The 17,493-nt window shown below is 36.5% G+C and overlaps 1 protein-coding gene across 3 annotated transcripts in view; it reads right to left on the bottom strand.

The window, feature by feature from the left end:
* Positions 1 to 17,493, bottom strand: part of afap1 (actin filament associated protein 1) — a 111,626-nt gene that overhangs the window by 83,127 nt on the left and 11,006 nt on the right. The window contains exon 2 of one of the 3 annotated variants that reach the window (XM_051666460.1): positions 12,224 to 12,292. The exons of the other annotated variants lie outside the window; for them this stretch is intronic. The gene's annotated coding sequence lies outside the window, so the exon portion shown is untranslated. The remainder of the gene's footprint in view (positions 1 to 12,223; positions 12,293 to 17,493) is intronic. 3 annotated transcript variants of the gene reach the window in all.

Genomic DNA, 17,493 nt, shown 5'->3' with positions numbered 1-17,493 from the left:
TCATTTTATAGTGCAACTAGCCTAGAAAGCTTTAGCACATAAGGCCCAACAATATGGAACACTGGCTGTGGTCCAGTGGAGGAAGGCCTTGATAGAGGGAGGACAGAGCAGTGATGAGGAGCATTTAAAACTAGGTCAGAACCAGAGTGAGCATGACTGCCTTTTGTCACACAGCACACTTATAATATTCTGGCTGGGTTTCAAGTTTTGTATTTGGGTTTGGGCAGGGTCAGCTGGGTAATGCACTTTAAACCAGTCTAAGAAGGGTTCTCAGAGGAGATACTAGGGATGAATTTGAGTGTGTCGTTTAAAAATGTGGTGAGAACTCAACTTTGCTGAAACAGGGGGGTGTTGCGACCCTTTAACAATCTGGAGAAGCACACACAAACCAGGCCAGGCTTTTTCTGTTAGCCGGTTTTCAGTTTTTGACCGTTCAAATGTCCAACAAATTCAAACATTGTCAGACACAATGTCCAGTGAAAATATTAACACGATGCATCAGCAACTCCATTAGTTGATGCCACAAGTGTACAGCGTGACACAATGCCAATGATAACAATGCTTCGCTGCCACAGAGGTTTAAACTTTCCCAAAGCTTGCAAAGTCCTAATCCGCGACTACAGCGCACTGTATCCCGCACACTGGCAAAAGCAGCCAGCGTTATTCCCAATTCGCATGCCCTCACCGAGAAGCTTCTTAATAAGAATTACATTAAAACAGCCTTGCGTTGCCAACTTCCAGAGGAGAACACCAGGCTTATGTGAAACTCAAGTTGTAGAGAAACACTGAACACATTTGACTTCACTTTGGCAGCAAAATGCTTTTGTGCTATGAAAAATCGGAGGAAAATAGTCATAAAAATAAAGGAAATTAGCCAAGGTGAGAAATTAAATGACATACAGTAGCTAAACAATTTGTTATTTTATTATTTATTTATAAACGAAAAGATATGTGGCAACAGGGGTGGACTGGCTCTTGTGAGCAATGAGCGTTTTCCCGGTGGGTTGCTGGATAATTTGGGCTGGCCCCTTGCTGCACAAGTACCGGCCCGTCCTACAGGGATATCCACCTTTTTCCTGAATGCGGAAGTATTCCACTATTCAACTGTTTTCAATTTCTGGTCTCCAGAATTTTCAGTCGCATCTGCATATATTCTTAGTGGGTCATGTAATGTTTCAGGTATTACATTTGTAAAAATTGTCAAAAAAATATGACGATACTTCACAGAGTCGAGAAGGCCATTTTTATGACATAGTGCCTCTCCAGAGTGTGTAGATGTCATGAATCAATGGTCCTAGGTAGTTACGTTGGTATCATTAATTAGTGTTATGACAACCAACAACAGCACAAGTTGAGCCTGAAATTAATTTTTCTCCAAGTAACATTTAAATGGTTGTTGTTATCCTCTGGATCACTCATTTTGGCAGTTTTTACTTGGCGTCTCAAGACTAGAAATACAAAACAGGCAATTAAAATCATCATGGCGCCGCCCAGTGGTTGGTCAGAAAAATTGTGGCTAGGCAGCCACCCTGAGCTCCAATATGCCCGCACAGACTCCATTACAGAGTGAATATTCAAAAAGACTCTATAAGGTAAAGCCAATACAATGCTTTTATTTAAAAAAAAAAAAAAAACTGAAATGTCTTTTATTTTGAAATTACTAACGCATTGAACTTCGTACCTCGCGTAGAACTCATTATTTGACATACAAAACACAATAATGGTGACAACCAAAGACAACATATTAAGTATAAGATGAGCTCTGAATAATCACAAAATGACAAATAACTGCAAGTTTCAACAAATACAATAACAGCAGCGCATATAAAATCTGCAAACAGTAAAGCTATGAGCAGTACATAGTCATTTGAATAATTTATTCATACCTCAAGGAGCTGAAGTGCTGCTTGCTGAATAATGCTCACACCTGATAAAAATGTAGAAAATAACTCATGAAAAATAATACTCTGTGCGAATGTAATAAAAAATAACTAATAAAAAAGATGCAACAAACTCACATAGAGGGAAAATATGTGCAATTAATCTGTAAAGTTCTACACTTTAAGAGGTATGTTTATTTTGTTTTACATATATTTATATTTGTTTATATTTATATATCTACTGTACATATTCTGGCCAACTTTGTTTTCATTGATTTTTTTTTGTTTTTTAAAATAAACATTTACACATAGTTATGTGAGTAATTGACATGAAATTTTAAGCATTGTCACTGTCCTGATGTGTGACTTTCTTCATGACTATTTTAAACAACATTTTATGATCTTGTATAGCTATATATACACAGTGTTAGGGAGTAACGGAATACATGTAACAGGATTACGTATTTAAAATACAAAATACAAGTAACTGTATTCCACTACAGTTACAGTTTAAATAATTGTTAATTAGAATACAGTTACATTCAAAAAGTATTTTGATTACTAAAGAGATTACTTTGCATTTTATTGTCATTTCTTTCATTTAATATTTAGTCCTTTCAGATGGAAAACATTTATACATATAAATGATGTGATCCAAAGTGCATTTGAACAGCAGTGAAACACTTTCTTATGATGTGTTACATTCATACGAGCAGACAGAGAAGTACGTTTGAAGTAAGTTTGGAGCAGAAGAAATAGAAATAAACGTTGTGTAAATTATCAGCTTTACGCTAAGCTAAAATGCTATTTCTAGCCATTTTACATGTAAATGTTACCAGGCACGATCATATTTTTTATCAAGAAAATTCACGTTGGATCATAATTTCTTTTTTCTAGTAAGACCTTTGATATTAGGGCAAAAATCATATTCTTGAAAATAATTTTTGTATTGTTTTCCTGTAAAAATATCTAAAAATCTTTAAAACAAGATCAATTTGATTTATCTGGTTTTACTGCATAAGATATTTATGTTTTTCAGAGAATGTATTTTTAACATGTATTTTGTCTTACTGTATTGGCAGAGTTATTATAGTCAAAACAAGTGAAAAAATCTTCCAGTGCTGAAGAAGTTATCCAAAGTATTTAGAATATGTTACTGGCCTTGAGTAATCTAACGGAATACATTACAAATTACATTTTACAGCATGTATTCTGTAATCTATAGTGGAATACATTTCAAAAGTAACCCTCCCAACCCTGTATATACATATATAATATATTATTATTATACTTGTTGTTTCAACAACCTCATGTTAACTAAGACAATTGTTTATTTGCACTTCTAGAAAAAAGTTGACAGGTGATTAAGATCTTTAAAATCTTTGAAGAAATGCTGACTTGTCACAGCACCTAAAATACACACTTTCCCTTTAACTTACATTTACATTTTAACCTAACATCTGTATGTTGGGGAAAAAGTTTTCGGACATGTTATATAGTGCTTGTTTTAGTGCTTTCTCTAAAAAAAATCCACTCATCACATTTACAGTGGTTTTATATGTTTTATGACAAGTTTTGAACTTGTTGTCATAACTAGCAGTCAATAGAAATGTCTTTTTTTTTTCTTTTTTTCAACATAAAAATGTGAAATTGAGCTGGAAAATGAAATCAATGAGCCGGTGTGTTATGGTGTGGTGTTTTGCGGGCCAGAAAATCAAGGGCCACTTTTTAGTCCCAGTCCATTTGCCCTCATTGTTGATTATTATTATTTTTATTTTTATTAGATGCTAATTCCATGACAGCTGGGTTTTTTTTATTTTTTTTATTACAAAGCAAATTAACAAATTATAATGAACAAAATTTTATCATTCAATTGACCTGATTTTGTCATTATCAGCCTATATTGCATTATTATGCATAGTCCATCGCGTTACAGTGCAAAATAAACATCGAAGTGAAATGACCTGATTTTTTCCCCAATTTGTCCAGCAAACTTTATCATTTCCACATACATTGACCAGCACCAAAATTTCTTAGCATAAACTCTGCACCAGGCGAGTTCTTCCTTTCAAACAGATAGATTGAGCTCAGCAGAATGGAACCGAACACAGGGTCTTCAAAACTATTTTTAACTTAAGATACCAGGGTTTTAAAAATGTGAGTGTTATAGCATATTCGGTCAAGCCAACTGAGGTTTGCAAATTCTTTCATTCAGTTGGCCAGCAAGTCATCAATGACAAAATATGATGCATTATAATTTGATTATGCAATTTGTACATATATATATACATATATGTAAATGTCAGTGTTATCACTTCGAGTACTCGACAAAGTAGACAAAATGCCCATCCCTAGGAGATACACAATCATATGTCCTTGAACACGCCAAGGGGAGCTTAGACAAAAAACAGCTCAACATTCCACACAAGATACTCTGTACTGGTGCAGATGAGGCCACGCAGGCCACACTAGGTTCTCTCTGTCTACTTCCTTTACACTGAGAATGCACAGTTAAAACTAATCAGGGCAATTTATCACTAAGGACTGTACATCCAAAGCACTCGAAAGCTCAGAGCTCTGCAAGAAACATGTTTCACAAGCATACATCCTTGGTGAAATGGCTAACATGGCAAAACATTCTTCATAAACTGTAAGTGGTTCTGTTTCACATGCTGTTTTATATCTAAAATATCTTTCTAAATGCCTCAGAGCACCTCTTTATTCATTCCATGTCTCTCCTCAACAAGTTATCAAGAATCCAATGTGGGTCAGTTTTTTAGGGTTAATAGAGAGGTTGTTGAAACTTAGTCTTGCGTAGACAGACATTTCACTAAAATCGCAAAGGTCTGGACTGTACAGCAGCTTATAGTAAATTGGCCAAGAACTGGCTACTTAGACAGGAAGAGCCATCTAACTGACATGTAAAGCGATCAATCACAGTCAGTTTTGTAATTCATTGCCATTTAGGGGCAAGGTGTCCACCTTGTTTTTTTTAACAAAACTTGGGCATGGCCATTTTCAAACTTGAATGTGCACCCCTTCCAGTATAAGCCTCTTCCAGTTATTTTAGCGGTATAAAAAGTCTCAGTTCTGCTGCTTTTGGGAAAGGGAGGATGGCTCAGTAAGAAAACAGTCTCAACCACCAATACACACACACACACACACATTCTTCCGGCACACCCATTCTAGCTCACTCCACCATCTGGCCAGAACGTGGCTGCAGTCGTGCTGTTGGTTATTGCTGCAGTCAGCTGGGGGCCCTGTTGGGGAAGGACACCCAATTAAGAAACCAATCTGCTTCAATACAAAATGTATGAGCCCTCCACCCCAATTATTTTTCCACTGCTTTTTTATTTGGCTCTTCATCGATTGCTGAACACAGCAATCACATACAAATCTTTTCAGTACATGACCAGCATCATACAGTTCTTTATTTTCTTGGATCCAGGCACTTTTCATCAGATGATTTTGATAAATGTTTCAGCCAGACTCAGCAAGAACCACAGACATTGATTTCCATCAGACCACAGGGAGGAAGTCTGCCCCCAGTGACCCAAAAATATTTATTTATGCAGAGTGCTGATTTAGGATCAGATTTTCACATTGTTTACTAGGGTTTAAGCCAAGTAGTTCTAAGAAGCAGCTCTGATCCAGAGACAGCATTCCTGGTATGTGATCTTGTATACAGTACATATACTGTAGAAACCCTGGCCTCTCACAATAGAGGAGTGAAACCAGACTTGATATGTTGTCCCTGTTTTCAACAAAGGACACAAAATGAGACAATAAAATAAAAAGGAGAGCACTACTGAGATGGCCATTCAGACTTGAAATGCAAGAAAATGTAGAGGGAATGGCAGAAGGATAATGAAGAAATTGAGAGAGGAAGAGAATGTGGAAGACCTCAACTTCACCTGCCAGACACAAATTACCAAGCCTCGCCCCTGCTGTCAGAATGCTGGCCTATCAGCTTTAAACATCCAGTAGTCCTTCAAATATCCACACTGTGTCATCTAGATTGAACTTTGAAACAAATAAAAAATTAAGATAGATGGATGCGTCTAACATAAATGTCCAGCCTGATGTTGTATGTGTTTTTATTTTTACCCTGAAATGTTGTTTACAAAAAGCATCTTAATGCTTTTTAATCACAACAGCCAGCTGCAAACATCTGCTTTGTAAAACTGATATTATACATGGGGGCCTGGGTAGCTCAGTGGTAAAATACGCTGGCTACCACCCCTGGAGTTCGCTAGCTTGCTAGTTTGAATCCCAGGGCGTGCTGAGTGACTCAAGCCAGGTCCCCTAAGCAATCAAATTGGCCGGGTTGCTAGGGAGGGTAGAGTCACATGGGGTAAACTCCTTGTGGTCACTATAATGTGGTTCGTTCTCGGTGGGGCACGTGGTGAGTTGAGCGTGGTTGCCGCTGTGGACCACATGCGCTATGTCTCCATGGCAATGCGCTCAACAAGCCACGTGATAAGATGCACGGGTTGACGGTCTCAGACGCGGAGGCAACTGGGATTCATCCTCTGCCACCCGGACTGAGGCGAATCACTACGCGACCACGAGGACTTAAAAGCACATTGGGAATTGGGCATTCCAAATTTGGAGGAAAAAAAAAACTGATATTACGCTATATATTTATTGAAAATCCCTTTAGCAGTAGAGCTCTTCTTGGGGGGGAGGTGGATATTAAGTGGATTCTAAGGGCCCTGGACAGACTGATTTTGTGATTAATGGCCTCTTCGCACTGGTTAGCTAAAACGAAGACTGCTCTTACTTGATCTAGTGTGTGGGATCCCAACACGTTCAGTGGTTTATCCCAAAAGCATTTTTTAAGCACTAAATGCGCTTCCCATTTGTACGGTGCGGCGCGACACCTCGTGCTGGACGTGTTGCAAACCAGGCTTGACTGGATTGTGCGGAGTGCTAAACAGAACGATGCACAAAACCTGGATTAAACCTGGATTAGAGAATGTCATCTCATAAGGCCAAACAAACTTGACACTGTAAACAGTGCTGACAAAGATTAAAAACTTAGTGTGTGCCATTACCATCACCAACTGTAGTAACATGTATGATTTAACAGAAATGTTATAGATTCAATTTCAAGCAATAAAAGGGGAAGGATAAGTTGTCTTAAGTTTTATTATAGCAAAGGAAGTTTTAACTATAGATTTAAAATGTTTAGGCAACTTTTTTTTTTCCATATCAGAATGCTATAGTTTGTTTTATAGAAACCATAGTTACATTGACCTACTGAATGACAAGCCATTTAAACTGTGGTAATTCTTACAAAATAAAAAAAAGTAAAATCAATGGCTTTAAAGCCTGGACTTCTTTGAATTATGGGCCAAGTTATAAATGTTTCACCTGTTTAAAATCTGTTCTAATTTTAATGCTCTTGTAAGGGGAAAATCTGGTTTTGTTTGCCTTCAGATATTCCAAGAGATGAATTAAATCAACATTTAAAACATAAAAAATCCAGTATTTCCATTAGAAACACAGTCCCAACTCCCTAAACATCTAAACACCACAAACATTCTAATACATACTATATATACATCAATGAATGTATTGTGTAAGTTATTTTACAGTAAGTAACTCACTATCAACCGACAGCCTGAACGTCAATACAGTACAATGCAACTTACTGTATATTTTATATATACTATATATTCTATTTTTATTATATAATGTGTATTCTATATTGTGTGTATGTGTATTCTATATTGTGTGTATTGTATACTGTACATTGTATATTATTATTTGTATATTGTGTTGTGTGTAATTATGTGTATATTAAATGTAAATTGTGTTGTATAAATCTGATGTTTATCGTAAATTGGTATACGTCTCATCACTGTCACGACTGCTATGTTGCTCAGAACTGCACCCAAGACTTTCACCCACTATTGCACTTGTGTATATGGTTGTGTGACAAAAAATGTGATTCGATTTGAGAAAAAAAAATAAGAAGAAGAATTTTTTTTTCATGTATCTTATTGAATGTGCAGTTATGCTTATGTTCACATTTATTAATAATGATAACTAAAAAAACATTTAAAAATTGGGTGTTTCTGTGCTCCCTTGGACATTTTTGCATTCCCTTTGTTGTGTTATTTTTCATTTATTTTAATTTTAAGGTTATTTTTCCATTTCCTTTGTGTTCTTTGTGTTTTGTTTTTCTGTGTTCCCTTTAAGATTCTTGCATTTAAGATTCTCACTTGGCGATGATAAAATCCCATAGACTTATATTGAAGGAGGGACCTATGTATACAGTATAGGGACCAGAATGTCTTAGACACTTGAAGGTGGGCACTTTTAATTTGGGCTGGTAAGCAGCCACCTAGCAACCATTCAGAACACCCTATCAACCACATAGCAATGCATTCAAATCAACTCAGAACAACTTAGAGCAGCATCATGGTGGCGAGTTTGGCACGAGCAAGGGACACACTAATTTTCTCTAAAATAATTACAAATCAAGTGTTTCTTTTTCTTTTTTTTTTTTTCTTTTTTTTTGTGCATTTGATTAGTTACTTTTTTGGTTTGTTACTATTTGTTACGGTAATAATTGTAAGTATAGCATGTGTGTCACTATGCTTTCCTCAGTCTTTGTATTTTGATGATTTCCTGATCTCTCTTTGTAAACTGTTGCCTAATTCCTTACTTTTTGTTTTGTGTTTTAGGCAAATGTATACTAAATTTTGTTTGTGAAGAAAGCATGGGAGGCAGAGGTTAAGTGAGCAGCCAATGGCAGTGCTGGACAACACCATTGAGGAGACAGGGATTATGGAACAAGCGTTCCAAAGAAACATCCGCAAAGCTTCAAGTGTAAGAGAGCTGAATGACAGCAACAACAAACAGTTATCAAAAACAAACAGGAAAAAAAGAGAGAAGGGTTATAGGGAAGGAGATGAGAAGTGCAGAAGAGGGGATGTTGGTTGTGATGTTGGTGGGTGTTGATGAAAATCCCTCTCTTGAAATCTTTCTCTCACGGACATTTACTCCCTCCCTCACTCACTGTATAGCCACAACATATACACTCACACCTCAAAACAGATGCAGTGACAGCTTATCTCTATCACATTCTCATTAATACAGGGACAGCCAGTTGTGACATGCTGTTGTTTATCTCTACCTCATCATATGAAGGAGAGTGGGTCTGTGCCCATGTGTTTGTATAGTATGTGTTGATTCACCTACAATTTATTAGTGATTTATTAGTAATGGGAAGATCGGATCATTTTACTGACTTGGATCTTTGAATCTCATTCCCCAAAATGAACAAATCTTTAAGTAATTTCATTCATTTGTCACGTGACAGCTGCATAGGCTCTACAGGAAACATTTGATTAGTTCACCTCACGAATCTGTCTTCGGGTATGAGTCTTTCGTTAATTTTTCAGGTGACAGCTGCATAGTTACCCATAAGATCTGTACTGGAAACAGAAATTATTAGTTCACCTCACAAATGGGTCTTCGTATCTGAGTCTTTTGTTCATTTATCACGTGACCGCTAGATTCGTTCACGCAAGTCAATTACTGTTCTTTCATTAATATTTCTCTTTACAGCTTACAGTTCGTTGTGTTGCAGTTGTTTGTATCGTGATCAAAACATGTAGTGTGACAATAAATTACATTTTAAAATCACAAGAATTGTCATGATTAATTATTTTCATGTATTTAATGCAGGAAGTGTTCAAAAGATATTGTCTGCCAAGTGTAAAATTAAAGTAAAATGGTCTTAGATGACTGTCAGTAAATTCAAAGGGAAATTCTTTAAGGCATACTTGATTTGGGTCTACAGTTCACAATGAGGACGAAGGACATCAATCATACAACAAGGAGATGCATCATGAGGGAAAAATAAATTACAGTTGATTCAAAATCAATGAAATAGTCAAGCAAATAATATAGGGTTATCTAATAGCTTTTGTAGTATATAATATTTTTGAAGAAAAGATAAAAGTTGTAAATCCATTATAAACAGTTTAGGACTGGGCTTGAATTTAAGGCATCTTGCTTTATGAATGAGATTTTCCCCATCATATAGATAAAGTTTAAGGCTTTAACTAACACTTTATTACCATATAAAATTTTATGGAAAAGAACCATGATTACAGAAATAGTCACAAATTTAAAAACTGCAAGAAATAAAGATACTAAAATATGAGACCAGAAATGCTTCGTGTAGCTGCAAGTTCAAAAATAAAATCGAACTAACCACTTGTATTTCAGGAAGGTTGGGAGTATGTAATAAATTCTGTTTCCAACACATTCCAATTAATTTATGCAGATGTCACTTGTTAAATGAAAGAAAGACTTATATCCGAAGACCCATTTGTGTTTCCTGTACAGATCTTATGCGGCTGTCACGTGAAAAATGAACAAAAGACTTGTACCCGAAGACCAACTCGGGAGGTGAACTAATAATTTCTGCTGCCTGTACAGATCCTATGGGTACCTATGAGGCTGTCACGTGTCAGATGAACGAAAGACTCATACCCTCGAGAGGTGAACTAATCATTTCTGTTTCCTGTACAGAGCCTTTGCGGCTGTCCTGCGACAAATGAACGAAACGCCAAAATGGATTTGGCACATGTGACAAAAATGAACGACAAAATGAACGAATCACTCTCTGAGACTACTCGTTCGCCCGACTCATATAAAAGATTTGTTCAAAACAAACGAATTGTTCATGAACAACCCATCACTACAATGTATAGTCATAACATTCAAACCATTGATTAATAACTTCAAAATCATTTACTCACATGTTGTTCAAGTACAATCTCCATCTAGACAATGTGTGAGAGTGTTCATGATCTAAAGCAGCAAATTACTCTTCTGCATGTTTTTGTGCAGGCCTACATTGTGTGGTGTAATCCCAGGGAGAATGTTCAGCTCACATCTTTGAGAGAGTTCTGTTTTAAAAAGATTGCATGACCCCAAAGACCTATGATTTATTGAAGCCTCAAAAAGTAGAAGCTGCTAAAGATTACATTAAGCATTCATGGACACACAAACATTCAGACACTGGAAATGGACCTTTATGGAATTTCCTCTGGATCAAATGAACCACTTGTTTCAACATAAAATATAATAGCAAAACACTGAAGATTGCTGTCTTTAGCCCTATTCGGATGGGATTCGTTTTCTAAATGACGTTTGAGTTACAATTAGTATCTCCCGACGTCTGAGATTTAATGTACTGATTCGGATGGGACTAAAGATCTCTGTGTTTATTACAGAGGTGGGAGTGTCTGCTTTCTAGATGTGGGTGTTACAGAAGGTTGAAAACATAATTTAGGTGATAAAATTTACATATCTTTTCAACTTGATCAGTTTAAATTTAAAAATACTTATCATTTTAAAAAATAATTTTAAATAATTATTTAATTTATTGATTTAATTGTAATTTATTATAAATTACTTATTTAAAACAGCATATTAAAGTAAAATTTGCATGAGTTTATAGAAGTTGCTGCTTATAATAAACCCAATGAAATAAACAATACTTATCTGTGAATTATATAATTATTACATTACGGAATTGAGTGGAGAAATCAAGGTGGATATCTTACCTGATATTACACTACCGTGGCTTAGCGGTTTCCACGATTTGGCTCTCCCTGTTAATTTTCTTTTATTTTTTCCATCGGATGGCAAAAAATCTACACATGAATACAATGCATGCAGCAGGCAGAAGATTGGTGTGAATAAGTACGATCTTAACGGTAATTCATGTAGGTCAAAATACATGAGGAGAAGCGTTGTGAAAATTCACCATCAGCAATCACAGACATTCGCATTCGGACGGGATTAGATTTCCCTAAAGGACCCTTGAGTTAGCCGAAAAACAGTGGGTAATTTGCTCTGGAATTTTTACAGAGGTTGTGTGAGAAAAACACAGACTTGAACGGTCAGATTTAAACGGTATTAAAATCACAAAGTACGACTGTGAAACACAAATTGTTCTAACCTCCTCAGGGAAAACTAGTCCCGTCCAAATAGGGCTTTTGGAACAGGCATGATTTCATCTACATGAAGGGAGCATTGGGCAGGTGAGATCGCTATGGTGAAAGCAGTTTTGCTGTACCGTGTTGTGAGGAATGACCAGCTTTTTCCTTAATGTGCTGTTATGGGTATGTACCAGTCTGTTGTATGTACGTGCATTTGGCTTTAATGAAGAACAGTTAAAACAACTGAATTGTAAAATAGTGCAACTAATTTTTCAAAGGCCGTTCCTTAAGACATACTTTTTTAATATTTACAGAATTGTTATATGATCCTCTGTTCAAATGTGCTCAAAAAACACAAAATAACATACATACCTTGACTTCATGGTGCATCTAAATCTTTCAGGCAGAACATCAAAGCCTCAAGTGCTCCCAGAACATAACCTTGTTCAAAGTCAACACAGTAAAAAATAACACTGAGCAGCAGTGACAGCATATACCCTATGTATACTGATTTTGACAGACATTTAAAAAACTATTTGGCACTGAACAAATATTATGCAAGACAATTTAAATACACATTTGTGGAATTCAAGATATTTGCAAAGTGGCTCTCCTGTAGAGGCTGTCTTGCTAAAATAATCACTGCAAACTGATTCTTGGGTGTGGGGCAAGTAAAGCTGTTTTCGCACTTGGTTCAATTGCTTGGGCTGATCAAGAGTTCGAATTGACCCCCTGCCCCTGCAGGTCTCTTTTCACATTGTTCTTTAGGTTTAGACCACTTTCACACCAACCAAACTAATCAAATGGACTCGGGACTGCACCAAAAGCTGTAGTGTGAATGCGTACTAAACTTGAGGTTTCAATATGCATACCCTCTTGGCTCTAAACCTTTTTGAGTATGTGGGTGTGTCTGAGGGTGAAATACAGGGCAAGAAAGAAAGTATTCTCATAAACCATTACACCTTTACATTAACTTTTGTGTATGAAAAATTTAAGTACAGGTCACTATCTGGAGGCCTCAGCACATCACTGAATTAGAAAATTATATAATGCGCATAAATGCTAGTCTAAACACTCACAAATTATCTGTAATGTGAGCAGAAATTGTGTTACACATTTCAAGCCCATAGCACTGAACACCTGGTTATTTTTACAAACAGATCTACAGTATACAGCAACATGCACACAAGCACATCCATTTACGGTATTACAGAAAAACCTGAAACAACTATTCCAAAAACATGTGCAAACAAGTTTCTTGGCAAAAATCCAAACTAAGCATTTTACTCAAATACCCGAAGGGCAGGCTGCCTTCATCATCATTCTAAATATTACTCGCCCTACCAAAAAAAAAAAGTCCTTTAATGGAAAGTGGGTTAAAATAACAGTATTGTACGAGTGCTGTGATGTATGTGCTCTTATGGAAACTAGAACCCAAAGACTGACTCACTCTTACTCCCTCTTTGACCCGCCACAGGAAGTGACATCATCTATTACTCACTGTCACTGTCCCCATGGACTGTAAACTGATTCCTAAAAAGTGGTCTTCTTCTGCTTCCATTGTGTTGGGATTTTGTGCAGTGGTGAATATGGGTGTTCTTTAATTTCTGTTTCTATTCATCTGGCAAATCAAAAGGAATGCAAGCAAATAGGTAATGACAGGAACAGAATAGACAAGAAGAAGGCATGAAGTAAGATAGGGGCAGAGAAAAAGATAAATTAGAAAGATGAAAGAGCTGCCTCAGGCCCTAAATACCAGTACTCAAAAATACACCTGCAGGATTAATATCCCCAAAACACAGATGGTGTCTGTTTTCGGAGCAGAAAGTATTTGGCCATGAAAGAAGAGAAGGAGAGAGAGAAAGAAGAAAAAAGAAAGAAAGAAAGAAAGAGAAAGACTCTCTTTTGTGTGTTTAATCACTCACCGTCTGTCAGAGCTAGTTTTAACCAACAAACACCATTGTACAGATCCACAGGTTACTCTTCATTTCCTCTCGAGGTGTGTGTGTGTGTGTGTGTGTGTGTGTGTGTGTGTGTGTGTGTCATCTTTATCCACTTTTACTGGATATTTGCACTCCAGGGTTGTTTTATACACAGAGCTTTCAGACTGTCCATACTGTACCTCATCTCTCTCAGTCCTTCAGCAGGAGAATGCTCTAACCCATACACACATGCATGTGCAAATTTTCTGTTCTACTAATGGTGCATTTTTGAGGACATTTTAAGGAATGAGTCAATCAAACTGAAAATCTTTGGAATCTGTGGCCTCATGAGGGGGTTTACTAGTGTTCACGAGCAGGGTATGAAATTAACTTTTTTGCCCACCAGCCACAGTGGCTGGAGAAAATCCAATTTTACCAGCCACTTTGATTTTTCAGACATGTACTATGTATCAGTGGCGGGCCGTGCATTTAAAGTCTAGGCCTTCAGTGTGATTCATGCCATTAAGAAAACACAGTTTCACAATGAATAAGACACCCTATGCCTTTGGACATCATATATTATATTGCAGCTAACTAGTAATACCAATTTACATTTTAAAAACACGTCCAAGCACGAAAACTAGAACTTGAAACAACACTAATTTTAACTGCAGCATGACTGTTTTGTGAAATGAACAGACATTCAAAAAATCATAATTTTTCATATGAATCTACCAAGGTCTATAATACCTGGAAAAATCTATCTAATAATATTTGCGATTTAAATGTTGCTTGCAATAAATTTGTTTCGTCAGGTACACGGTTATGCTGCGTTCCATTCAAGTTGGATGTGGGATATTCCTACTTGATATCTCCGACCATAAATGCATTCCATTCCCCGATATTCGGAACTGCAATGCTCCCGTTAGCTTAGCAGGGGTTTGACTCGCATTAGAGATGTCTCCTAGCAACCCAACTGATAAACAATGCTGCAGTGCTAGCATTTGTGCTTCAGGTGTACGATTATAAAAAGAGATCATAATGTTTTATACACCTGTTTCTGCAGGTGTTTGTTAACAAGCTTAATATCATGTAATGTGGAAACGAACTCAATTATTGATATTACTTAATACAGTGAATGTTTATCACTTACTTTGTATATCTCCTTAAGTTTTAATTCTGACTTAAAGATGCATTCCATTGCACTTTTCCTAGTAGGAAGTTGTAAAATCTGACTTTCCGAGTTGAACGGAACGCAGCACTACTTTTCAAAACTTGATCCGACACTGAATGCTCCAGCAGCCTAATTTACACTTAGAAAACTCCTGATGTTGCTATAACAATACAAAAAGCACTTATCAATTTGCTTGAAGTGAAAATCAGTCCTCCTTTCCTGTTTAATAAATTAAGCAATCACACGGTCATGCAGAACATCTCGTGTTTTTAAATCCATAAGGATCTCTTTCTCAATGGTGATGTGGCAGTGACAGCCGACTCCTCAGCAAGATCTTGTGCTCTTCGCTTTCAAATTACGTACATCACTTAAAGCGTGATTGTGTCACTCAAGGCCAGCTAGTAGGCCTCAACCGGGACATATCCTAAAGATCACACCCACCAAGAACAAATAAATCAATCTGATTGGCTGATGAATCTGACAATCTGACTTTAGTTGCCCATTCATTTGCACTGTTGAGAGATTCTGAAGAAATTCTGAAGGCCTGAGGGGGTGGAGCTCAAACTCACGCGCTGCTTCGGGCATGTGATTTGTGAAACAGTTGTCACACTTCGCTTGTAAGCATCAAGGAATAAATTCTGACTAGATAAACTTTTCATTTTTCTCTATTTGTTTGTAGATTAATTAAGAGTGGAAAGCAATTAAAAATACATAGGCAAAAAGGTGATTGAGAATGAAAGGATGAATAATATTTATTTATTTGGCATGTTAGTCCAGCAGAGAAGGCTTTACTGGCCCTGAGAATTCGCCACTGATGTGTGTGTATATATATATATATACTGTATACAAGTTTAATATAATGTTATTTTTTAATATAACATTTAATACCAAGTATTATTATTATAATAATGATAATTTTGCAACATATCTTACAGGCTAAAGAGTAGACAAGCACAGAAGAGGAACTTCTTATTTGAGCACCATTTCTGAGGCTGTACTGAATTATGAAGACTACAGATGACAATTCACCTAATGTTGTTGCACGTCTTTTGCTATGTATGGTAATGTATACAGCCACAAATATTTGGGATTAAGCAATGTCAAAATAAAGTGACCCTACAGAGTTACGTTCACGAAGCATGTTAAACACGAACTGCTCCGTGGAAATAAAGTGAAAAACTAAACTCAGAGCACCTCCTGAGATGATCTGAGATCATTTGCAGTGTTCTCATAGATGACACTATTCTTGCAAACTGTTTTCAGACAACAGAAACAGAGAAAAAAAGAGTGAGAACTTAATGCATGCGTGTGTTCCGTGAGAAGTGCTTGTGCTGTGCTCATGGATGGCAGAGTGCCACTGATCACACAACGAATCAGACACGTGCATCGACAGCTTTTCTTTGTCTGTTCTTCAAAATACAATTAAGTGTGTTCCTTCAAACGCGAGTCTTTGTGTCTAATGGCATTTCTTGTCATATATCACTCCAAGACTTATATGTCACCCGCCAAAGTGATGGGGAAATGAGCAAAAATACCCGCCACTGTGCATGAAATACATGCATTTGGCGGGTGTTAATTTCAAACCCTGTTCACAAGTGTGTCTGTGTCTGATTCTGCAATAATGTAGAATATACAGTATATGAAAGAATTGATAGATAGACACTATAGTGCTGCTCTAAAACCAAGTGAATTCCTACCTAGATGGCATTTTAAGGCTGCATCATAAGTATATTCCAAAAAGGAGGCAGCAAACTTATGCTGCCTTCTTAGGGGCTGTTCACACCAAACATGATGTTGCGGCTGTCCACTCTGTTTTCCAATTGTTTTCCTGTGTAAGCATATACCATTCTAAAATGTGCTGCATTTTGTAGACGCATTTTGAAAACACCTGTGTTCTGTTCTATTTGTGATGCTGCATGGTATAGTTTTTTTATTTTATTTTATTTTTTCGCAATTTGCGTTTTGTATGAACAACCCCTAAGACACCATATTTTGGCCAAATTCTAAGGTAGCAATACATAGCCTATCTATCGTGGAAAAGGCAATACCAAAATACATTGAATGAATGAATTCAATGAAAAAGTTCATCCAAGATGGTAGACAAGTTGAGAGAAATTATGATTATAAATAAACTAACAATAAAAATTATTTCATTCAAAATTGAAAAGTATATACAAAAATTAAACTTCCCAAGAATCTGAGACAAGTTATTAAATGTATCCAAAAATATGAATGCGATTAGAACAGTTAACTTCATAAAACTGAAGCTACTTCTAATAGCTACAAACAGGGATGGGAGTAACGGAATACATGTAACGGGATTACGTATTTAAAATACAAAACATTAGTAACTGTATTCCACTACAGTTACAATTCAACTCATTGGTAATCAGAATACAGTTACATTCAAAAAGTATTTTGATTACTGAAGAGATTACTTTGCATTTTATTGTCATTTGTTTCATAAAATGTTTAGTCTACATCCATCTTTGCATTGCGATCCAAGGAGTGTTTAAACAGCCGTGAAACACTTTCTTATGAAGTGT

The sequence above is a fragment of the Myxocyprinus asiaticus genome, chromosome 32, assembly GCF_019703515.2.
Source record: "Myxocyprinus asiaticus isolate MX2 ecotype Aquarium Trade chromosome 32, UBuf_Myxa_2, whole genome shotgun sequence".
Lineage (NCBI taxonomy): Eukaryota > Metazoa > Chordata > Actinopteri > Cypriniformes > Catostomidae > Myxocyprinus > Myxocyprinus asiaticus.
This window is presented reverse-complemented; position numbering and strand designations above follow the sequence as displayed.